General features: G+C 38.2%; 1 long non-coding RNA gene across 3 annotated transcripts in view; it reads left to right on the forward strand.

Annotated features, from left to right (window-relative positions):
• The window catches only part of LOC125923380 (uncharacterized), a 54,436-nt gene that overhangs the window by 26,390 nt on the left and 1,805 nt on the right, over positions 1 to 26,241 (forward strand). Inside the window, exons 4-5 of one of the 3 annotated variants that reach the window (XR_007458012.1) lie at positions 3,569 to 3,693; positions 3,973 to 4,396. The exons of 1 other annotated variant lie outside the window; for it this stretch is intronic. This is a non-coding gene — a long non-coding RNA (uncharacterized LOC125923380). Of the gene's footprint in view, positions 1 to 3,568; positions 3,694 to 3,972; positions 4,397 to 15,717; positions 16,699 to 26,241 lie in introns of those variants that run through there. One more of the 3 variants, XR_007458011.1, reaches the window with a different exon arrangement.

Consider the following 26,241-nt stretch of genomic DNA (forward strand, 5'->3'; position numbering starts at 1 on the left):
GGCTTGAACTCACAAACCACCAGATCATGAGCTGAGCCAAAATCAAGAGTTGGATGCTTAACTGATTGAGCCACCCAGGTGATACACTCCTTAGTGTAGTTCTAAGTTATCATCTGGTATCATTTTCCTATGCCTAAAGAACTTCTTTAACATTATTTGTAATTCAAGCCTCCGCCAGAAGCAGGAAAATAAATCAAATCCCTATTACTTTTTTGTGGTCAGAGGGAAAATCAGGGATTTCAGTCCTACTCTTCAGAGTCTTGTTCTGGCCCTTCTATGGTATACCCTTCGCCATAGTGGGAAGGTTCACTCGGGCCAAGGGGATGTGCTCACTTGGAATCTATGTTCCACCTCTACCACCTCTACCTAGTCTGGATACTCGGGACCCAGGAGTTTTCTATTTAACTATCACAGGCTGACTTCCCATCCAGACTTCTATTCCTGGATCATCCTTTTGATGGACACAGGGGTGAGTATTTGCTACAGTGATATGGACAAAGCTCAAATGTGCATGCTAGGGGACCCAACTGTGTGCTCAAGCAGTTTCTTGTAGTATAGGATAGATCCAAGGGTGAGAAAAGAAAGAAGGTGGGGCACAGGCTCCAGCTCCTTTCCAAAGCACCATATTCTAGCATGGAATTCTGAGTCCAAAAATTCTAAATTCAATTTAGCATTCCAGAATGTTATGATAATATATTTTTCAAGGTAGAAGGATAAAGTGTGTTTCATTTACCATTGTGTTGGCTTAATTCATAACTTTTAAGTGTTAGACGTGGAATGTGGGCCTTTGTTTGTATTCTTGTCCTAGGCCGGACGAATGTTAGGTGTGGGCTGGATTTTTCTCCTTACTACCCTGTAAATGAACGTGCTGCTTGTATTTTCCCTTTATCCTCTTCCTTTTCCACTCTATAGACTTGATGATAATCTCTATTCCCAAAATTTCCACTAACAGAGTTGTAGGACAGTACAGAAACACATTAAGACTAGGTCCTACAGGCATCTGGGTGGCTCAGTTCATTAAGCGTCCAACTTCAGCTCAGGTCATGATCTCACAGTTCATGAGTTTGAGCCCCACATCAGGCTCTGAGCTGACAGCGCAGAGCCTGCTTCAGATTCTCTATCTCCCTCTCTCTCTGCACCTCTTCCACTCTCTCTCTTCCTCCCTGCCCCCTGCACTTTAAAAAATAAATCAATAGACCTTAAAAAAAAAAAAAAGACTAGGTCCTAGAGAATCAGTGCAAACAAATAGACAGACAAGGCTGAAAATGGCTCTCTAGGTCAGAGAGGAGAAGAGACAATATGCCATTAGTCAATAGTGTATTAAACTTACTAACTGAGAAGTTCATGAATAAATCAGAAAGGGCCGAATATTATAATGGATGATTCTGTGCTCTAGAACCAGGCTGCTTGAGTCAAATTCTGCTCCTGCCACTTATTAGCTGTGAGGCCTAATCCATTTGTGCCTCAGTTTCTTCATCTATGCAATGTGTATAATAATACAACCATCTGACAGGATTATTTTAAGAACCAGTGATCAAGTATAAAAGAATTGGAAGAATTCCTGGAAAATAGTACATTCTCAATGCATTTCTTTTCTTTTCTTTTCTCTTTTCTTTTCTTTTCTTTCCTTTTTCTTTTCTCTTTATTTCTTTCTTCCTTTCTTTCTTTCTTCCTTTCTTTTTTTGGGAGAGAGAGAGCACATGTGAGCGAGTGGGGAAAGGGCAGAAGGAGAGAGAGAAGCAGAATCTTAAGTAGGTACTGTGCCACGCTCCATCTCACAACCGTAAGATCATGACCTGAGACGAAATCAAGAGTCAGATGCTTACCCTACTGAGCCACCCATGTGCCTCTATTCTCAATGCATTTAGCTAATATATTAATTAAATACATTTTCAGGGTTCGGGCTGAGTTTTCTGTATGTCTCTGCTGTATATTTTAGAATTGGATAATCCTTGCTTGCCAATATTGGACTAATCTGTGGTTTTAGCTACATATGCTTCAAAGCTGGCTACATGCTCACCAATCCTGTTACCTCTTCCTGGGCACATGGTAAGATGTTATTTTCCAGAATTCTTGGATGTTGTGTTGGGGCTACGTGACAGAGTTCTGGAAAAATAAATGTGTACAGAATTTATGTATATAATTTTTAGGCATGGTCATAAATCCTCTTTTTACATTACTCTTACCTCCCCAATCTACTGGCCAGATTATTCCAGGATTACCTTGAACTTGTGAAATGGCAAAGCCATGAGATAGAAGCACTTGATTACTAAATCAGTTTGCAGGATAACCACTCAAGAGAACCACCCAACCAAGAGTACTCACAGTGGACTTAAAAATATTTTTATTACATTAAGCCAGTAAGATTTTGGGGCATTTGCTATAGCAGTTAACCTATTCAAATACAAATGTTTATATGTTGAAGTGGTGTTCTTTCATAAGAAAAATTTGAACTATATGTTATTGGCTTAGCAATTGGCCATGGTCAGTAAGGAAACTGAAATTGGCAGCTGGAAAAATGGTAATCTTATTATGCAGTGGTAAGACATTTTGTAAAACTTTTCCCTATGAATGCTTGGAAGGTAGAACATGTGCCTATTGGAATTGAACTCCAGGAGAAGGAATGAGAAACATAACTCTAGTGGTGTGGGGTTTTTATTGGCTGTGTTTGGCCAAGAAAAAGCTTGAAAAAGAAATGTCTAAGTTTGTAAGCATAAATGAAAGCGAATAGAGAGAGTCTGGAAATGCAGTTCTGCAAAGTTGAAAAGTCAGCTGTTTGTAGAATCTGAACTGTGGGAAATGGAATTTAAAAGAAAAAAACAAATTTTGAACACTTGCAGCTCAGTCAGTATTTTCAGGTGAATCAAGTGATTCACAAAAAAGATCAGTTTAAGGATGGATATTCTCCATTCAAAAGTTATAGTCTCAAGATAGCCTATTATTAAATTGAGAGAGATCAGAATGGTGGCAAAAAGCAGAGAGATAAAACGTATTTGAGAATTATGTCTAGGGGAAATCTTTGAAGGTGGTTTCTGGCACATACAACTGCTGGGAAGCAAATTGATCAGAAGACTATTAAGCTTTTGAGAAATTTATATTTCCAAGTAAACCACAAACTAAACAAACAAAAACATCAGTTTTGGCCATTTCAGACTTCAAACAACCATTGGAGCTCCACATTTCCATAAACTTTAGGCTGACTTCCGGTGCTCCCAAATGGCATGCCCCCTCTCTCCCCCTTCACATGTGGCCGAAGAGAATAGTGGACAAGGTGAAGCTCACAAAGGATGGGGCTAGAGCCACAGAGGATGGACGGGGAAGGGACATTCCACTTAGAAAACATGAGAAAAAGTTTACCAAACATCTTTTCCTATCACCATTTCAGGTCCTTCACATTTTCTACCCAAAGGACTTGACTTCTAGGCTTTTCCATTTGTTCCTTTTGTAAATGGGGGTGTTTGTTACTGTTACAGTGCCTCAGTTCCAACATTGCATATTGGCTGTGTGTGTGTGTGTGTGTGTGTGTGTGTGGTGGTGGTGGACAGAAAGCTTATCTTTTAATTCATAGGTTACCAGAGCATGGGGAGCCATAACTAGTCCTGCTGGAAGGACTGTGCATCGTCTGGAGATCCTGAACTCTAAACTAGACGTAATGATGGAGTGTGACTTTGGGTTGTTCCTATTAGCGAGGGGGTGAGTGTACTTTGCAGATAAAAGGAAGAGTATGATAAGAATTTAATGGCCAGAAGGAAGTCTATAGTAGAGACTGACTAAATGCTCAGCAATCATATTTCCTTTTCTTGAGTACACAAGAAAAAATGTGTTTCTCCATTTCCCTTGAACTTAGTTTAAAATCACGTGACCAATATTTGGGCAATGGTATGTTGTGGAAGTGATGCATGTTATTTCCAGGACTGGCCACAAAACTCTATGTGCAAACCTTTCTCTTTTCCCTTTATCTGCTGACTAAAGATGTCAAGGGTACCTTAAAGCCACAAGATGGAAGCAGCCTGGGTTTCTGAGATGCTGCTTGGAGAAAAGCTGCCCAGGAGAACCACCTGACCAGGAATGTCCACCTTGGAATTTATTTAAGCAAGAAAATACTTGATAACATTCAGTGACTTGGGGTATGTTTGTTCCAGTGGTTAGCATATCCTGAGCAATATACCACATCATATATTGTGGAGACAATTAATGGAAAGTATGATAGGGAGTAATCACATAAAATGGCATCTTTGTTGTTAGAGATGGAATGAAGGCAGTTTCTCATTCTGATCTCCAGAATAACCTTGAACCCTGAATGAGTTTAAAATATTGAGTCAGACGTTTAGAAGGAGGATAAATTTTCATGGTCTTCTAGGGGCTTATCTTAGCGGTGGATATTTGAAGGGTGAACGTGAAAAGAAATCGGTGAGTTTACCACTCCTCATTTTTGTTTATTTGAGAAAATAAATATTATCTAGAGGAAGAAGGGAAGAGTATGATGCATGTGTCAGAATTGTTAGGTTCAAGGACATTCCATCTTTTTCCCCAAAGTTCAAAAGAGTTATTTGTGTGTGGGCAAGTCTAGAATTGAGAAAGCAGAGGCAACTGTTGAAGAGCCTCATGGGACAAGTATTTGTTGTAGTACATGTTCTAGAAGTAACTTTCTTTTCATTACTGTTCAGTATTGCCCAAGGGCCCAGATAATAGCTTGGGGAATTTGGAAACCATAGAAAATCTTTACATCATACATGTGATTGTTAACTATTTTAGGGCAAAACATGTCTTCAGCCATGAACAGGTATTGAAGATTACATTGAAGGAGGTATGCTTAAAGAATCAGTGCCTTGTGAATACACAAATCATGTAATCTGTTCTAAGAAATAAGACGAATTTTAGATGAGATTATTTTGGAAAGTCCAATAAAATAGAAAGCAAGAATTAATTTCCCATTGTCACCGTTTTTATCTTGATTTTATTGTAATTAGACTTTTACTCCCACCTTTCCAATGACTCCCATAGTGTCAGCAATGACTTCATGTTGTTGATCCAAAGGTTACTTTTCAGTCATCTGATTTGGTTTTTCAGTAGTATTTGACATACTATCTATTATCCTTTCCTTGAAATAGCTTCTCTATTTGGATTCCAGGACATCTCGCTCACCTGGGTTTTCTTTAATCTCTCTTGTTTTAAGTTCTTATTTTCCTTTGCTGGTTTCTTCTCATCTCCCTGACACCTACATAAATGTTAGTATTCCCCAGACTTACTCTTTAGATCTTTTTTCTTTTCTATCAACACTCATACATTTGGTGACCTCACTTACTTTCTTGGTTTTAAATGCCATCCATATGCTCATGATTTCCAAATCTATATCTCCAGGCTGTACCTCTTCTCTGAACTCCAGACTCATACTCCAAAATCCTTCTTGGATAGCCACTCTTAATTTTTTTTAGCTACCATCTCAAAATTTACTCCTGATAGTCCCCTGCCAACCCTTCTTTTCATGTGCTCTTTCCAAACCCATAACCTGTAACACAGTCCTTCTTGTAGCTCAGGCCAAATCGTTAATTCAACTCTCATACCTCATTTCATGTGAAAGAGAAAGTCCTTTGTTTTCACGCTACTTTTCACTATCTTGGATTTCTGCTTATTATGAACTACCTTATAGCCAAACAATCTTCTTCAGAGAACAACTAGAAAACCTGGATAAGGGGCACCTAGGTGGCTCAGTCGGTTAAGTGTCAGACTCTTGATTTTAGCTCAGGTCACAATCTCACGATTTGTGAGTTCAAGCCCCACATTGGGCTCTGAGCTGACAGCACAGAGCCTGCATGGGATTCTCTCTCTCCCCCCTCTCTTCCCCTCCCCTGCTTGTGTTCTCTCCCTCTCAAATTAAATAAATAAACATAAAAAAAAACCTGGATAAAGCAGAGCAGAAAATCAACTTGAAGGCACCAAAGAGCTATTAATAAATCAAGGACTTGAGTGGCTAATTTCTCAGAGAGAAGAGAATATACTGAGACAAGTCCAAAATTTCGTGCCATTATTCCTCTTATTTGTTGATTCATAAACTGCATGGCAGAAAAAGCTATGAAGCTCAGGAAGTTGTACCCAAAGGCAAAGAAGTTGATTAGAACTTTCCTCAGTTTCATAGGGCAGAGAGACATACATATATTGGAGTTTCAATATAAGGATTTGATGACTCAAGACCCCAGAGTGAAGAGAAACACAGAAGAGTGAATCTGATATTCCATATTGCTTTTTCACACCAACGTATTTGTCGTTTCATGAGAGGTCGAAGGCTGAGAGGCTATGAAGCCAAGCAGTTACTTTTTGCAGTCTCATAGTGCTAGGAAGACAATATATAGGGTTCCGAGCTCTTGTAAACATATTAAGCTTTTAGTCAAAGCTCCCAAATGGCTACATCTTAGCAGTAATAGAGAACCCAAATTAGATAAGACTTTTCAACGTCTGAAATCCAGCTTTGAGTATGTTTAATTCCTGATCAGATCAAGATGGGCTGTTGCTACTCTTTTTGCCCAAAGTGAACATAAATCCTCTTGGGAAGAAGATAACAGTTTTTTAAGACATAATGCCATTCAATACAATGTGACCAATAATGTGCATTCAATAAAAAATTACTTAGGAAACCAAGATATGACTAAAATCAAAGCATACAATATGAACAGACTTATAATTATTAGAATTATCTGATATGGATGTTCATGAATATAGATGTCAAAGTGGAGAATTTCAGCAGATAACAGGAATTAATAAAAAATTAAATAAACTGATGTTACAAAATTGCAAAATACAATAATAGAAGCCAAGGACTTAATAGACGAGTTTAATATCAGATTAGAAAGGGCTGAAGAGTGAGTTAATTAACTGGAAGAAAGGTCAGAAGGAAAGTATCCAGACTAAAACATAGAGAAAAAAAAAACATGAAAATTACAAAAAGTGCATAAGTAATATGTGGGACAGTAAAACAGTCTCACACAAGTATAACTGGAGTCACGTGCAGGAGGAGAAAAAGAAAGGGATAAAAAGAAGCAATATTTGAAAAGATAATGGCTGAGAATTTCCCAAAACTGATGCAAAAAGTCAAGCCATAGATTCAAGAAGTACTATGAACCACCATATGATAAATACCAAGAAAACCACACAGAGACGCATCACAATAAGGCTGCTGAAATAATCACAAAGAGAAAGCCTTAAAAGTAGCTACCAAAAGAAATGATGCTTTAAAAGAATCAATAGTTAGTCTGTCAGCTGATGTCTTAAAAGAAATGATACACCTGAGATTAAAAAAAAGGAATTCTATCTCTAAAATGCTGAAAGAAAATTACAGTATATCACACAACAAGCACCCAAGCAAAGATAATCTGTTAGCTGTGTCCTAAAGACAAGCAGTGTGGAGATACTGTGATATGAGATTTTGGTAAACATCAGACATGTTCTGCCTGCCTGCCAGATAACATCAGAGAGAATTGCAGTCTCTTTATAAAGCATGAACTAATTACAAGCAGAGCCAGTTATTGAACTTTTGTCTCCTCTCAATCTACCCCCCTCCACCTTCAGGAAGTGATTACAAAGGCTTCTTTACCAAAGGGCTTGGTAGGAGGGAAATGAATGATGTGGAACTTTCTCAGCCAAATAGTGATGGGAAAATGAGTGAGGCAGGTGAGGGGAACCTAGGAGTTGTAAGCCTAACCAGTAGCTAGCCGTTGGAATCCAACAGTCCTGGAACTTGAGCCCTAAATCAGTGGATCTAGAATGGTCACTTAAGCTAATTCCTCTGATGAAGGTTGGAGGTGCCATAGAGTTAGGAGCCAGATCTGACTGAATTATGACACATCTGGACAATGAGTAATGATTTTACCCAGCTGTTTGGGAGTGCCAGCTGGCACTGAGCAGAGTGTGGCAACCTAGGAAGGGTTGTGAAGAACAGATGGGATGTTTGGGAAGAAATCACTTTACTTGAATGTACTGAGCTTGACTTCTTATTGAATTCTGTTTATTGCTAGGATGGAATTTTTTTTTTTACTAGAGTAAGGACTCATTAGGGTGCATTTCTGGGGGAGGGGGCAAAGGGACTATGCAATTGTGTGCTGAAATCCATTTCTACTGACTGATGAGAACCAATTGTGCACATCCCTTCCCAATCTCATATTCAGTGATGTGTTTGCTAGCTTGAAAACTTCCATGGTGGGGGTATTCACAACATGAAAAATTGACAAATGCTACAAATTAGGGCTTCCCCACCCCCCACCCTTGAAAGCCAGTTGATACATTTGCCAGGACACCATTGGAGCCATACCATATGGCAAGATTTCATAGCATGAATTATTGGGACAATCTGAACAGATGATGACATTACATCTTTTAAAAACTGATCTCTCCCATTGTATAACTTAAGCTCAGATTTTTCTCTTAAGATCCAGTTCCATTTATCTCATACCTTATGGACCTTACCCCCAGTTTTACAACAAGCACTTCACATTTAACTTGTCTAAAATTATTATCTTCTCTTCCAAACCAGTTTTTCTTCTGGCATTCTTTACTCTATTTCTTGACAACAACTTAATCCAGGGACCCAAATTGGAAACTTAGATGCCTCTCTCATTACTATTCTCGAATGATCACTGGGTTTTGACAAGTCAAACTAATCAGCATATGATATATTTGTTTCCTCATTTCCTCTATGAATCCTGTAGTCTTGGATCAGACCCTCATGCTCTTTTGCCTTACTCAGTGTCCTCAAACACATAATCATTAGAATCACATCAGTACTAACTACAATACAGATTTCCTGACCTCTTTTCTAGAGATTTAGGTTTGGTTATGAGAAGAGGACTGGAATCTGTATTTTTACCAGTGATCCAGAATTCAGATGACTAATGCTTTTTTTTTTTTTTTTAATTTACATCCAAGTTAGTTAGCATATAGTACAATAATTATTTCAGGAGTATATTCCAGTGATTCATATCCTGTGTATAACACCCAGTGCTCATCCCAACAAATATCTTCCTTATTGCCCTTTACCCATTTAGCCCATCCTCCCCTCCCACAGCCCCTCCAGCAACCCTCAGTTTGGTCTCCATATTTAAGAGTCTCTCTTATGTTTTGTCCCCCTCCCTGTTTTTATATTATTTTTGCTTCCCTTCTCTTGTGTTCATCTGTTCTGTGTCTTAAAGTCCTCATATGAGTGAAGTCATATGATATTTGTCTTTCTCTGACTAATTTCACTTAGCATAATACCCTCTAGTTCCATCCACGTAGCTGCAAATGGCAAGATTTCATTCTTTTTGATTCCCGAGTAATACTCCATTGCATATGTATACCACATCTTCTTTATCCATTCATCCATCGATGGACATTTGGGCTCTTTCCATACTTTGGCTATTGTTGATAGTGCTGCTATAAACATTGGGGTACATGTGCCCCTTTGAAACAGCATACCTGTATCACTTGGATAAATACCAATAGTGCAGTTGCTGGGTCATAGGGTAATTCTATTTTTAATTTTTTGAGGAACCTCCATACTGTTTTCCAGAGTGGCTGCACCAGTTTGCATTCCCAACAGCAGTGCAAAAGAGATCCTCTTTCTCCGCATCCTCGCCAACATCTGTTGTTGCCTGAGTTGTTAATATCAACCGTTCTGATAGGTGTAAGGTGGTATCTCATTGTGGTTTTAATTTGTATTTCTCTGATGATGAGTGATGTTGAGCATTTTTTTCATGTGTCTGTTAGCCCAGATGACTCTAATTCTTAGGCAAGTTTGGAAAATACTTGGGTATAGAATAAAAATTAACATTTCTCATCTTGGAATACAACCCCAACCATAATCTGCCTGGTGCCTGTTTCTCTACCTTTATCTCTCACCACTTTCCAACACATCTTTTACCATATATATGGTATATACATATACTGTATATATATTATATTTAAAGATTTATATATATAAATATATATTTAAAAATTATATATATGTTAAAATTTTTTTAATTTAATGTTTATTTATTTTTGAGAGAGAGACAGAGCATGAGCAGGAGAGGGGCAGAGAGAGAGAGGGAGACACAGAATCTGAAGCAGGCTCCAGGCTCAGAGCTGTCAGCACAGAGTTTGACACGGGGCTCAAACGCAGGAGCCATGAGATCATGATCTGAGCCAAAGTCAGATGCTCAACCGACTGAGCCACGCAGGTGCCCCACGGAGATTTATTTTTTCACTGAATATTTATTGTGCTGCAAGTATGTATCAGGCTCTGCCCTGGGTGCCAGGAATTACAGTGGTGAAAACAAACAAGTTGTTTGTTCTCACAGAGTTTTATATATAAATATGCCATATTTCAGTGTTTTGGGTCACCAAGCATATCATTCTTAGGCATGCATTTATACTTTTGTTCCTTATGTTGCTTTGGTCTGGGTGCCTTTTCTTTCACCTGCCCTCTCTGATCATCTTTTTGCTCCTAATTCCTTCCTCTATTATACAAGGTTTATTTCCTTGTCTATCCCTCCTGCTAAACTGCTGGGTCCTTACAGTCAGAGTTTTTCAAACTCTAGAGTCTAGACCAATAATCGGTATAAAATAGTTCCCAAACATTTACTGAATGAATATTACTCAACTAGTAAGTAGCACAGTGGAGATTTGAATTTAGTTATATCTGACGCCAAAGCCATGTCCTTTTAACTATATTATAGTCTGTCAATAAAGTGTGGTTCACCTCATCAGAGGAGCCATTCTTTAATCATGCAAGGAGAATCAAATGATGCTTGAAGATAGCACTACCACCTGTCCAAAGGGAGATGTGCCAAATAACCACTTTAGTTGATCAATATCCAGTTCAGATTGGAAAATTCACACCAAAGAGTATTCTCTGAGATTTATTAAACTAACAAAAGAAGAAGACAAATATCTTCCCTTGTCTTGGCTTAATACAGGTAAAACTTTACCATGCATATACATTGACCCTTGCTAGGGAAGGTGACAGGCTAAGACCAGGTGATGGTATTTCCTAATACCAATCTAGCTAATTAGTCTTAAACACACTTTAGGGATAGGTCAAGCACAGTACTTGGCACACAAAATTCCTCAGAAACATTTTCAGAAATTTTGGATTATGAGAGGAGGCTGATATAATTTGGCAGAAAATGAGCATAACTCTCAATCAATTTAAGCATCCACTTTATTGAGGAAATTAATGCAACTCATATGATTTTTATCCTTTAGCATAAAGAATTGGGGCAGCAAAAGATAATGGATAAAATTTAGAGTGTCTGTTCTGTCATCTGATTTGGGAAATGTGTGCTGACTCTGCTAGTTCTATTAAAGATGCTGTCCATAAAATACACTTGGACTGGTTTGGCACAAGTTATTTTAGAGCTGTGAGAAGGACCATTACTAATAAAACTTCTCTTCCCCTTATAATTAATTCATGGCATTGCCACCAGAGTGTTCTTCCTATATCATAAATTTCATTGTGTCACCCCCGTGCTGAAAAGCTTTTGATGACTCCACATTTCCTGTAAAAAAATGTGAAAATTCCTTCACTTAACATGTAAGATTTCTACCACCTAATCACTACCTATCTTCCAATTCACAATTCATTTTACTCTTCTCTCAATTCCATAGTACCTCGAATCAAGCATTATGTTGGATGAATCTATGAATAACTCTTTGGCCACCATTCATTTATTTGTTTTGCCAACAAATATTGTTGAGGGCCTATCTTGTGTTATGCTCTGTCATCGACAAAGGATACAGAAGAGCAAAGGAGACATTTTCTGTTTTCATGAGATTTATGTTGAGAGAGACAGACAAGAAACAAACAGCTAACAAAATAATTTCAAACAGTGGTAATTACTGTGGAGAAAAGAAAAGATTAATATGACAGAGAGTGAGTTGAGAGGTAGGAGTGAGCAACGTCAGACACGGGACAATTCTGTAACGTGGAGACTTCTTATAGCGTGACAAGAAAAAGACAAACAGTTCAATAGAAAAATGCAGAGAAGATTAGAATTAAAAAAAAAAATCACAAGAAAACAAAAGCCTAGTGGTCAACAAACATAATGAAAAGATGCTCGAATTCATGTTCAGTAAAAGAAATTCAAATGAAAATAAAGATGAAATATGACTTTGTATCTATTGGATTGGCAACATAAAACCCACTGCTGGTAGGGATGTGGGGAATAGGGTTCTCTTATACACTGTGTGTGGGACTTTCCAGCTTCACTATCTTTCTAAAAGGCAACAGAGCAACATCTATTAAAACCTAAAATGCACTTCCCCTTTAACTCAGAAATTCCACTCCTGGGAATCTACCTCAAAGAAAAAAAAAATTGCCCATTTGTAAGGTCGTGTGCTGGGGGATGTTTATTGTACCATTGTTTGCACTGGCCAAGGGAACTTTGGTCAAATGGCCAAAGAGAAAGCTTACCAATATGGAAGTGGCTGATTAAAATGCAGTATATCCGTATCATGGAACATTATGCAACCAGTAAAAGGAGTGAGGTGCAACCTTCCCAGATGATTAGAAGGAATTTCCAAATTTTGACATCCTTCATGAAGGGTTTTATACTTTTATTAATTCATCAATTAAGAAAATATGTGATGACTGGGGTGCCTTAGTGGCTCTGGTTGAGCGTCCAACTTTGGCTCAAGTCATGATCTTGTGGTTCGTGAGTTTGAGCCCCACGTTGGGCTCTGTGCTGACAGATTGGGGCCTGGATCCTGCTTCGGATTCTGTGTCTCCCTCTCTGCTCCTCCCTCACTTGCACTCTGTCCCTCTCTCTCAAAAAAATAAATAAACATTAAAAAAAAAGAGAAAAAAATATATGATGACCAAAGACATTTTGGATTCCATTGGGTTTTAAACAAATTCACATTTTGTCCATCTCAATGTTATCTATCTATATATATTTGAAATACGGTAGCACATATGTTTTTGAGACATGCTATTTATTCACTCTACATTCAAGGCTTAGTGTAGACACAGATTTATTGAAAATTGACTTTTGTGGCCCCCAAAGAGTCAATGGTCCTCATGTTTGGAATGAATGAGCTTGGCCATAGAAAGAATACATCTCCTTATACAGAGCTGAGTGGCAGTAAATATCTTAACTCTCCACAAGTGTTTGCATTTTAAGACATGACACTTACTCATCTGATTACATCTTTGGTGTTTTTTTGGGCCTATCCAGTGCTATGGGTAGTGTAAGAGGAGAGAGAAAGAAGCTTCTCCATGGTATTGTCAATCACAATACATGTCAAAGTCTGTCCCTGGCTTCCAGAGTGCAGAGTTATACCAGTGCTATTTATTGGTTCTACTTCTCAAGCTACATGTAAAACCAAATTCAGGAAGCCCTACATGTTGTTTTATAATAAAGTATTAAAACATAAAAGGAAAATGGAGAAAAATGTAACAATACCAATACTAAAGTTTTATCCTATCAGACTTTTTTCTTCTTAGCTATTTTTTATTATTGTATAAAAATAGATTCATCCTTTTATATTAGTAGACAAAACACATATGGGCCACGTTTGAAAGGTAGCTTTATAGAAAGACATTCACTCGCAAACAAGCTTCAGGTACCAGGTCTGTCATAATTTTTGTAAATTCCAGACCATTTGCTTCCGGACAATTTTAGTGGACATACAAAATTTTATAGATGGTAATATGTTAGCGATAGATGTTTTTAAAAACATATAGTGACAAGGGGAAGATTTATTGTGTCAAATATATTCTAACTTCCTTTTTATTCCTACCTCGTTACAGTTTCCTCTTAGAAACGTCCCATTAGTGCCTAGGATAAAAACAGATGACTGGGTGATGGTTACACAACAATGTTAATGCATTTAATGCCCCTAAATTGTATACTCAAAAATGGTTGAACTCGTAAATGATGTATATTTCACCACAATTTCTAAAAACTGGATTACTGTGTGTGAAAGTAGTAGATTCCCAAACATAAGAAGTAATAGATTGTATACCAACAATACACCATATACCAACCAAAAATTGCACAGAGTTTCAGAGGAACCCTCCTCTAAAATCTCAGTCTGCTACCTCAGCCAGAGGCATGCAGTAATTCTCGGACCCAGAGTAACTAAAAAAAAAAAAAAAGCCCAAATGCTTAATGTTGTGTGGTTGGACTTAGACAAGTGGTAGCTGCTAAGAGCTGGTTGGAGAGAAGGAGAAGGAAGGGAATGTTGATACTCTTCATTTCTTTCCCCTTCATGACCTACCAGGCTTTTTAAAAGACACAAAGTATTACAGAAACTGTGGAGGTTCCCTTCATATCCCTTCCTATTTCAATTGTTTAGACGGCATTCTAATAAATTCTAGGAATAGTTTATCTTCCCTTAGTGTGGAGGATCCCTCACCCTTCCTCACAGTTCTGCTTCCCAGAACTTGTCCAGATACCTAGAGTGACAGAAAGTCCCTGCACCAAGAAGTTGGAAGTGAAGGTAGAATTCTCAGGTCCAGCAGAAAACATTTCAAGTCAAACTCTTGTTGAAAAGAGCAAGAGCAAAGCCATCATACTTCAAAGCAAGGGTGGATCTTTATGCTGCGTTTTTCTTTGTCCCTCTTACAGAGAAGAAAGTAATCTCCCTTGTTCAAATCAAAGGGCAGTGGTATGCCTCTTCTCCACTCACTTTGTAGTGTAGCACAAAGCAAATACCTTCTGTGGCGTGTAGATCCTGCAAGGCTTCCATTAGCATTACACCTGTGGGTCTTTCTGTTTTTATGCTCTTGGTAAATAAGGGAAAGAATAAATCAAATATCGTGTTCAACCCAGGTCTACATTACATCATCACAGACAGCTGAAATGCTGAATGTTTATTTAGTCCTCTGGTTAGCAAATTATTACGCTGGCTTTCAAAAACATTTTAATGTGGAAAATTTCAAATGTCTAAAAATATGAGCAATAGTATAATAAACACTCTTGTATAAGCATCCAGCTTACACAATGATCAGATCATGGCCATTTTTCCTCTAACCCTACCATTTCCACCCTATTGCTGTATAATTAGGAAGCAAATAGCAAACATTGTGTAATTATACCCATCAATATATCAGTAGAAATCTTTAAAGGATAAGGCTGCTTTTAAAAATATAATCACAAGAAAAATGATCACCCTTCAGATGTTAATATTTTCTTAATGTTACCAAATATCAAGCAGTGTTCAAATTTTTCTAATTGTCTCACTTTTTTTTTTTTTTACAGTCTGTTTGCTTGAATCAGGCTGTAAATAAAGTCTTGCAATCGTTTGACTTTATCTTGCAATCGTATCTTGCAATCGTTTGACATACCTCTTCAAATCTCTTTCACTCTGTAGGTTCATCTCAATGTGTCTGTTTTTATCCTTGCTTTTTGTTATCCTTGTTGAAAAAACCAGGTCTTTTGTCCTGTGAATCCCACACTGGTTTTGTTGATTGCATCTCAGTAAGTTCCTGTAACATGTCTTCAGTTCCCTGTATTTCTTGTAATTTGGAAGTTAGATGTAGAGGCTTGATTTGATTCAGGTTCAATTCATTGTTTTGTTTCTGGACCAGATTTGACTGATTTTAAAAGTGGAATTGATGAAATCAGTGCATGCATATGTGAGGAGTGTTGGGGAGAGAGGGAAAAGGGAGTTTAATGAAAAAACAACCATTTTCTTCAAAATTATAGTCTTGGAATTCGGTCCTATCTAGTGTCTTTTAAACTGATCAGATATTTTTATATTTAGGACATGAACAGTGAGACATAATCAAGGACACAGTTACCTCTGTGACGGATGTAAGACGTGTGATCTTCAGCCAATCACAGTTTCTTGTCTTTAAAATCAGGTTGACAATGACCATTAATAGCACTATTTGACTGCTCATATGGAAAACAATCATGAATATGGAACAAGAATATAAATCTAAGTGTCATAGTGCCATGATGGTATATCTAATGCAGAGATAAATCTTGGATGGTCCTTTTCATCTGAGATAGGATATTGGAATGAGACAGCAGTGACATAAAATCAGATACAAAAGGGAATGGAAAACAAATACATACATGCTGTGTTTAACAATGGAGATTTTAAGTCCCAGTTCTTCAACAGCTGAATCCCTTTGACTTAGTTTGGGACTACAAAATGATGAGGGAAGATTTTTGGAGGAGAAGGTCTCTCTAAAGAAAATTAAGGCTATACAGCATGTCTCTCAGTTGGTGAAGGAGACTTGCAGGCAGCCACCCATGGACCTTACGTGTGACACCCCACTTCACTCCCCAGATGGCTGAGAGGAAGAGTGGAGTAGGTCTGACCTCTAACTTGGGAAACACTGAGGCCAAGAGACAAGCGCAGACTTCCTTGGTGGTAGAACTGGGAGAAAGTTGTTATGTTGGGAAGGAACTACCTGCTTCCCAGAACTTGTCCAGATACCTAGAGTGACAGAAAGTCCCTGCACCAAGAAGTTGGAAGTGAAGGTAGAATTCTCAGGTCCCGCAGAAAACATTTCAAGTCAAACTCTGGAATTAAAGATGGATTTACACGGGTCAAGAAAGGAACAAAGAGAGATTACCAGAAAAGCAGACTTTTGTGGAACTCAAGAAAGAGTTTACAAGAGAAGTAATTTGCTTTAGGCACTGCCATGCCCAGAGGGTACACCTGAAATCAGCTGAAGAGCAGTGTGACGGGGTTACTGTCTCTGAAGTTAAAAATATTAAATTAAAGGAACTATGTCTTTGATACTCTCTTCATAGCACCCCTGTTATCATCCTCTACATTTTTGATGCATTACAGCTTCTATGTATTCTCTCTATCTTTTTTTCTCTCTCTCTCTCACATTCATTTCTTATAATTATCCTGGCCAACAGTCTGGGAAGAGTAGACATTGTTTTCTCCACTTTATAAATGAGAAAAATGAGATTCAGTGGATTAATTGCTACCCAAGGTTTTATGTCTTCGATGTGATAAAGTTGGAAAAAGAATACATGTCTTTTCACTTCTAATCTGATATTCCTTCCATATTTCACGAGGCTTGATTATTTAATTACAAAATCTTCATTTAGTGTCCTGATCTCTTGAGCACTCTTTCACTTACACTGAAGAAATATTAGAACTTTCAAAATCTGATTCAGACTGTGGCTCAGGGATTGCTGCCAAATTTTTGCAAAGTACTTTTCAATAATTCATAATTCCTTAAACATGGAAACCCACTGCCTAAATATAGCATGAGAGAATGTGCTCCGGTGCTTAGTTAAGCCAAAAGTTGCATATTTAAATACAGTAAATTTCTCCTTCTCCTCATATAAACACATCCAGTGTCACCCATTTGTTTGTGCAGAATGCTTTAAAATAACCCTTATTGAAATATGCAGGTACTTGATATGCCATTTTGTGGGCTTGTCATATTTGTGCTGCTTTAGAGTTTTGCAACGTCAGCCTGCAGAGCTTTCTTTTTCTTTAGTCTGACAAGACTGTACTGAGTGCCCTATTGTCAGAACCTCTGCCCAAGATCCTAGAGGGAAAAGGAGAAAGTTAATGGTGCGCTCCAAGGAAAGACCAGTGGAAAAGGGACCATGCTACTGGAAGACCAGCTTTTCCCAGCCTGCAAAGGACTTGAATTCTCCAGGTGTGCTTCATGTCTGCAGAGGGGATGTAATGCTCCTGGCCAACTTGGGCTCTCAGAACCTCTGGGTGGTTGAGGACAGGATTTCAGATAGAGGGCATCAAACTGTTAATAGAATTGGTCTCTTTAATGTCAAGGAAGGCCTATCCTGGGAAGCTGTCTTTAGAGGAAGACCAGAGCCTTTTCATTATTTCAAGTTTCTGATCAAGCAAAAGCTCACAGAATCTGTAACCAGAATTGGCCTTCTGTCCTGGCTTAGAGTTTCGGTAGCTGGATTCCTGTCTGATAACCAAGCCCTAAACTTCTGATCTCTGTCCCTCTCTCTGTTCATGATAAATCTCAAGACTGCTTTCTCTGCCAGTGACTGGCCATATTTCTACCTGCCAGAAGTATTCATTCTCACCATATCCAAATCTCTCCCTCAGGTTCTGTTTCATTCTCAGGACTCAGTTGAAGGGGTACTTCTGCAGGGCAAATTTTCTTGACCACTCCCTCTAGGCTAGTTGCCCCTCCTATGATTTCACAGACACCTGTGTGGGTTTTTTTTGCTTTTATCTCACTTATCACAGTTTGCATTTATTCATTTGGTTTTCTTTTTACTTTATTTCTGTCTCACTCCCCCCACCCTCACACCCCCACATTCAGATGTAAATGCCACTGAAGCAGGGATCAGGCCTATCCTATCCACTGATGTATCCTTGTTAGTTAATACAATGCCTGGCCCATGGTAGGCTCTCAGTACATATTTGGTGAATGTATTGTTGAATGAATTAATTCTTGAATTGTGTCCCACCTAAGTTGAGTCTGTTTGTCAACCTTCCATTGAATCCCACTCAACAAAGCTTAAGACAAATGTAATAACTATTCGTCTGAATTTATGCATGCTGGATGTAAGGACATGGCTCATGGTGAATTCTCAACAGATGTTGAGGGAATTAATGAGTAGATTGAACTTAGCTGATTGAAATAGCAGAGTTTTAGTCTACACACACAAGCTCTTTTATTAATGCTGTTGAATTTAACAACAGTAACCAAGTAAGCAGGTCATTCTTTTTATGAACACACATTAGTTTTATTTGACAGAAAACCAATACAACTTGAAAATGGCTGAGGCAGCCTTGGGAAGCATTTGAACCTGGAATAACTTCCTGTTCACTCTCATTTATACCATGTAGCCACCTTCTTTAAGCAGATAAATTTTTAGAAGCATTTCTAATAATGCCACTTTTCTCTACAAATTAATTATGAATTACAGATTGGAATTTAAATATCTTCCTGCCTTGTCTTTAACCTTTGGTTTTGCATAGCATCGAAGGATACTTAGTCTGAACATAATGTCTTGGTTTTCTGATACTGGAAAGATATTTACCTTGCTTGAGCTGAGCTACTTAAAAAGAAGGATTTTACTTGATTTTCTAGATTTTTCAATAAGAAATGCTGGTGTCATTTCCACTGTGCATCATAGAAATCTAATCCTTCTAATTTGATGACTTAAAGTCATTTTTGTGAAGAACCTCCATTTGTCACCAAAACTCCATTGCTCACCTACTTCAAAACTACAAACTTTGCTTATTCCCACTTACTGCATGGACACCCCTGGGCAACCCCATACCTCCTTGGTCACAGCAGCAACAACTTTCTTCCAGCTATTTTCCCTGCTGGTATCTGTCATGCCACAAAAGTTAGCCAATGCTGATAAAAGAGTTGTGATCCAAGAATCTCTGGGAGAAACTCTAGAATTCAAAGATTGCTATAGGATTATGTTATCCTCATCTAGAACCTGGAAGAAGGATATAAAAAGGGCACATACCATTTAGTTCTCCTACTTAAGCACACTGTTCATTCTGAAAACTGGAAAACCATTTCTAGGGGTTCTTCAAGCTCTTACCTCATGGTACTTACCATTTGCTCACTTTGCTATTCCTCCTCTTGGGCTTACTAGTTTTCTATACCACCCACTTCAGCTCTGTTTCTTGGTTTCTTCTTTCTGCCTGCTCCTCTATAATGATCATCCCATTATCTACTTATTTCCGTTTTGACTCCAGAATTTACCTGTGGTGCGTGACCTCCTGTCCTCCCTTTCACTTATGGTGGCAATGGTAAGAGGAAATCTGTCTCTGGGTTCCTGGCCCTTGTGCAACCAACCAGCCAGCTCTGCCTCCTGTCAGACCCCATCTGACATGGTAGGGAAATTGGGGAATTGTGTAGGATCTTAGGAAGGGTTTGCTGGAGGAAATAATGCTGAGAAAGTGAAGGGGAGGAAAGACATTCTAGAAAGAAAGAACATTAGGAACAAAGGCAAGAAAATGGGAAATAAGATACTTGTGAAATTCAAACTGTTTATTTATTTTGGGCTCCATGCAGACAGAATATGATAAAGTTCTAAGATATGAAGTCAGAAAGGTGGGCAGGACCAAAATACTTATAAATGAATAACTGCAATAGTAGACTTTAGATAATAACGTGCCGTGTATGAGGTGGGAATGCTCAGTGCTCCATGAGTTCGTAGAGGTTGCTTATAACCAAGATGATTACGAAAAACACATAGAGCAGCTGATATTTGAAACTGAACTTTAAGGATACACAAGATTTTTATGTCAGGAATTAAAAGGATAGAAAGAGAAGGATTTGCATTCAAGGGTGAACAGGGACCAATATTTGGTATAGCTGGGCATTTTGAATGGGACATGCCTTTTAATATGTTAACGCATTTTTTGACCTGAAACCCAGATGGTCTAATTCGCATATTTTCTTTAACCTCGATAGTGCAGCATCTTTATCTTTTTGACAGACACTACCATTTTATTCTTTTCACTCCTTATTTATGCAAATACATTATTTCCTTTGGGTTTTAAATTCTTTAAGGGCAAGGAATTTGTTTCACTCACCTTTGTATCCCCCAACAAAGGCAAGCATGGCCACAGCATGCTCATAGTAAGGCCAGGAACTGGCTATTGAATGTATAAATAAAGACCCAGGGTCTTCTTTAATTATTGCTATTTAGGTAGCCCCCTTTCAACTCCATGCAAATACTGATTTTGGGTTGGAGGGACAAACGTTAGATTATGAGTCAGGGTATCTAAGTGCCAGTCGTGGGCTGCACCAACCCAATGTGTAATATTGAGTCTCATCTGTAACATTAGGTCAGTGATCTAGATTGTTTTCCCCAACACGTTAGCCAGCAAGAACTCATTTTAAGTCATTTGTTTACCAACCTTTTTGTTTATAAAATCATAACTATTCATTTTTGCAATAACTAACTATGCCTGCCAAACAGAGGGGTTGATTGTCTTTGGTCAAAGTGGAGTAACTGATATGATATGGACAGAAAGGTTCTGCTAAGATCTTTGGGAGAAGTGTAATGGCACGTAAATATAAAATCTCCACTCTCCTTTTCGAAACATTTAAAATAGTTGATAGGATTCTAAGACTCTGAGGACCATAATTTGGAAACAGGGAGCTAGGTGGTTCCTCCCCATTCTATTATAAACTTTATTTGGAGTGATTTCCCCCATCTCGTTTAAGGAGGAATATGTACCACAGCGTGATTTCAGAATACTCTTATTTCCTCCAAAATTATTGTAAGAAATATATTTAAGTATTTTAAAGTGAATGTGAAATAAACATAACCTGTATTTAACCATTTGGAGGACCTATGCACCACTGTTTGAGACAATTGAGACTTCCCCAAATGGTAAGGAAGCCAAGGGTAAGAATGATTGTTAGTAGCTCTTGTCTAGACTGTGTAAAGCCTGTAGAGGAAGACTGGATCCAAGAGCCTTTTTTAAGTTTCTTTGTTTGCTGTCTAAAATTATTAAACAGGAAAGCCAGGCTGGCAATTGTCCTAGCTCATTTAGGATTCCTTCCCAGTCATTCTCTCAGCTCTAGGCACCTTCATGTCAGTCAGTGCTGCCTCCCACACCCGCGCCATTCAAATAACCCCTGAGAGGAAGCTGAATGTGCTTCTCTTTGGAGCACAAATTTCCACTTCTGTAGAAAGACAAGTAGAGCAAATTGGGTTACTACAGAGAATGACATTAAGGTGTCAGTGGAATAAGTTCTTATTTAGTTTTATTAGCTTCCTTAGAAAGTGCAAACTTCAATAGCCATATACACTCTCCTGGGCAACACCAAGTCTCTCTTGTGTTTTATTTTTAGCCTTGACAAGAAAGCTGTCTTTGCCAATTTGTCTCAAAACAGATGATGGATGTAATATTTATCCTCAAGGAAAGTAGTAGCCAGAGTAACATAACCTATATTTATATAGTGCTTTTACATATTTTTATATCATTTGGTCTTTGTAGCAACTATGGAAGACACATTGGCATTATTTCTCCTAAATGAGGAACTTGAAGTTCATAGGGGTTGATTGTCTTGTTTAAGGTCACTCAAATGAATCAGTAGAGAAGCCAGCATTCGAATTCAAATCTGTTTGTCACTGGTACCTATGATTTTCCTCTCCAAGATGTTGCTTTAACATCCAGGGGCAGGAAGGATTCCTCTTCAATGGTACTTCCTGAAAAGTCCCATTAGTTTTAGGGGAGGCTGAACAAGGGACAAATAAAACTGTTAACTCAGTTTTCAAGAGGCAATGAATATTAGTGGTGGCAGAATTGAGGCAAAATCATTGAAAGGGTAGTGTTTATTTAGCAAATACTGATGACCCATATGAAAATTATTCGAGCTCCATAGCTTAGAAATGCCAATATAGAAAATTGAGAGGCAAATTCATCCCATCAAAATGGCAAAGATTCTTAAAAAGTGAAAAGATGCTGTTTTGTTAAGAATGAAGGGAAATGAACCTCTCATAATTGCTTGTGGTACACCTGTCACAAGGTCAGTTTGGCATATTTATTTAAAAAACCATAGAAGTATGCATTATCATATAATGTCTGGCTTCCTGTGCTAGGTGTTACGCTGGATAGAAAGACAATGACGGCAAGTAAGATACTGCCTCTGCCTGTTTGACAGAGAAGACAAACAACTAAGCAATTATAATAATGTGATCATTTCACAGAGTGTATAATAGAGACTCCTATTTTGAAATAATGGTATATGTATATGTGTGCATGTAGAACATTAAACATACTAAAAAATAAACCTTAATGGTACTTGTCTCATCTTTGTATTGTAGAATTATGAGATATTTATTTTCTTTTTTCATATTTTAAAATATTTGTTAAATGCTCTTGTAATGTGAATGACTAGAATACTAGGTCACAAATGCCTGCCTTTTTTACTAGCCATGAAAATCAGTCAGTTCACGAATCAGTAAGAACCAGGCCTGTTGGCATATTAATATCTAGAATTTTACACCTGGCATATTTTGGATAAGCCTTATGTGTGCCCATCTGAGATCCAAATCATTTCTTACTCAGTTCTGCTTTCTTGCACTGCATTCATGTCTCTGGGCTGCTGATAGTCGGACCTAATTACCATTATTGGTTCCCAATACCAGTTTATCACTGGAACAGGGGTTTAACCTTGAACCTGAACTCTATTGGCTAATGTCCTAGTCCTTGCTGGGGAGCTTGGTCACCAGGACTCCAAACTGGTGGCTGAATATTTCTAGACATATCTCTAAGAATACCTGAGAAACTCTAGAGGTTTTTTAGAGCATTCCGTTGCCATGTCCTTTCACCTTCTGCATTAGACTCAAGTTAGTTCTTGCTTCTAGCCTTGGAAGTTTGGATTTTAAGGACCTGCCTCCCCTCCAGGGAAGGCAGCTCACTCACTGAATTAGTTCCTTAATCCCATCATCCAACACCGTGGACCATGGCTTTGCTTCCAGTGGTCAGTTGGGAGACCCCACAATACCTTGCAGAGTGTGGTGGACCACAAAATTTAATTCCAACTGCTTTTGTGGGCTGGCCACCTGGCCTCTATTTAGCCATGAGCCTTCCCTCAGTAACACGTCAAGCATCTTGTTAAAAATCTCCCGATTTTGTACTCAGGCTGCACAGAAACTTGATATTTATGACAATTGGCAAACATAATTTTTTCCAAAAGTTAAATTAAATAATCACAAGGTTATGTGACTCTATCTCTGTCTCTCTCGAAATGAATGAACTTAAAAAAAAAGAAATAAAAATTGAAAAAAATTTTAAAAATAGTAATCAAAGTATCTTGGATATCCTAAAATTTATGTGTTGCCTGATAGTTCTGTAATTTAAGTAATGGTTTTTTTCACTTTATGATCCACTAGCAATAACAGAACATATTTTTTTTAAATCAAAGAAACAAATGCCTAAGGCAAATATTCTTGAGAAATTTCAAAACAAAAGACAAAATATATGTAGATATCACTATTGCATTAAATGAATTTGAAAGTTGATTTGTATATTATTTAATTATGTTCTCAGGATGGAAACATATTTTCTCTGAATGTCAAAAGTCCCCTCAGTTTCACAATGGGGTACTACCTTTGGTCTCAGAAAGAAGAGACAAGTTGTGGCACAATATTAATTATTTGACAATGGATGCCAATGGTGGCTAATCATCATTTTGGTGAAGTTCACTTATTTGCATGAAATAATTAAGAACAGTGGCTCTTCAAGTTATTTATCCTGGAAAGATCAATGACAACGTAGTCATTGTTGAATACGCCAGTATTAGACGGTTTGCACTAAGTGAGGTCATACGTGTATTAGGGATCGATGGTGACTGAAAGTGTACATGATTCTCATGAAACTCAGTGGGACTTAGACTCCTGTTTTTTCATTTCTGTGTTACTAAGTCTGAATAGTTTTCATATGGGCCATTTGTATTTGTAAAACAGACCCTATCCCTTCAATGATTTTGCCTCCTTTCTACCATTATCAGTATTATTTCTTACCCCTTTACGTCTTAGCCTCTTAAACTTTTCTTTTTCCTTTTCTCCCTCACGTCTTCATTTCTGGCCATCTCATTTCTTATCATTTCATGAGTATACTTGCTACCAATTATCCAAGCAGCAAAAAGGAAAAAAAAAAATATTGAGGTAAGTCTGACTCTGCACTAGAGATCTGAAAATTTTGTTTGTGTTAACTTGAGAGTGAGAAAATAAATTTCCTCTTCAGCCTGTCTGACACACATTTATAAACCCAAAAAACACCCGTGTTAGCTCCCTTCCCCTTAAGAATCAACAGTCTTCTCAAGTTTTTTTGGTAAAGAAAAGAGAGTAGTCCCGTATTCAACCCTGAGTTATTCCTGTTGGGAGACCCTTGCCTGCTGCTGTACCCTATGCTTCTGGCATCATTAGTTACCCTGAATTAACTTCTCAGTAGCATTAAGACTATGGCTCACCTGGCCTTAGCAGGAGAATGATGTGGAAAAGCCGTGCTTCCATTTATTATTTGTAGTAGGTCTTTGTCATTCTTTTTGATGACCCAGTCTTGGACCCTCATTGCAATGTTGGAGAAATCACCCCACCTCTTGAGGCAGAGCTTGCTTTTTACTCTGAAAGTGTACCAGACATTCTCGTGACCCTTTGCAGCTAGGGCTTTATCACATGGCCTGGGCGCCGTCCATCGGATAGACAGACTAAGTCCGAAACTACTTCTGCGACGAAGTCAGCACCCTTCAGAAGCTCTTCTGGGATCTGTGGAGGCAACTGCTGGAGACAACCATGCCACTGTGCTTGCAGCAAGAGTAGGTGTCTGCTGTCTGTGGCTCCAGGGAGATGCAGTGCTGTGTTTGGTGACAGGAGCAGTGATGTCTTAGACCAGTTCTGTGGCATTTATTTGGGCAGAAAGCCTGGCTGCGTGGCCCCAGCGCCCGGTTCTCTGGAGATTATATAAGCGACCCAACACCCTTTTTGTTAACTTGTAAATTTTCATATAACTTAAAACTGACAGAAAATTTGCAAGAAATTCCTATATACTCCTATGTACGTATTTATATACTCTTGGTTTAGGTTTTTTTTTTTTAAACCTTCCTAAGAAAAATTGTTTTGGAAGTAATTTCAGCCTCACGTAGAAGTCGCAAAAATAGAGTTCCCGTATATCTTTCACCCATCTTCTCTCAGTGACCATAACTTACAAAACCACAGCATAATTATCAAAACTAGAACATTGGTATAAACTGTTTGCAAAACTGCAAACCTTATTTGTGTTTCACTAGTTCTTATATGCAGTTTTTTATATACGGTTCTATAAAATCTTGTGTGTATACACAATTGGGATACCAAACTTCCATCGCCCCAGAGAAACTCCCTTGTGCTCCCACTTTGCAGTCGCACTCTCCCCCGAACCTAATCCTTGGCAACCTTTGATCTACTCCCCGTCACTATTTTGTTACTCCTGGAGTGTTGGGTAAATGAAATCAATCATACACATCTCCTAAAGGCAAACAATAATTCTTGAAACAATTCAGCCTAACTCCGCAATAATGAAGAGATGAAGAGACATATTTTCTAAACACAACATACTCGGTATAGATTCCCCTACCTGTTATCTCTACTTTGGAGACAGCGTGTCATATTCTCACACAGAGGAATCTCAGTGCCCATCTTCTGTCTGCAGGTGGTGGCTAGACATGGGGCTAGAGCTCTGTTTCCTTGATCTTCTAGACAGAGAAATTTGGGAATTCCTATTGTCACCTTTAGCTACATAAATGTCTCAAGAGAAGCTTTGAAAAGGCTTCTTTTTTTTTTTTTTTTTTTTTTTTTAGCT

This window comes from Panthera uncia, chromosome B1 (genome assembly GCF_023721935.1).
Source record: "Panthera uncia isolate 11264 chromosome B1, Puncia_PCG_1.0, whole genome shotgun sequence".
NCBI classification, from domain to species: Eukaryota; Metazoa; Chordata; class Mammalia; order Carnivora; family Felidae; genus Panthera; species Panthera uncia.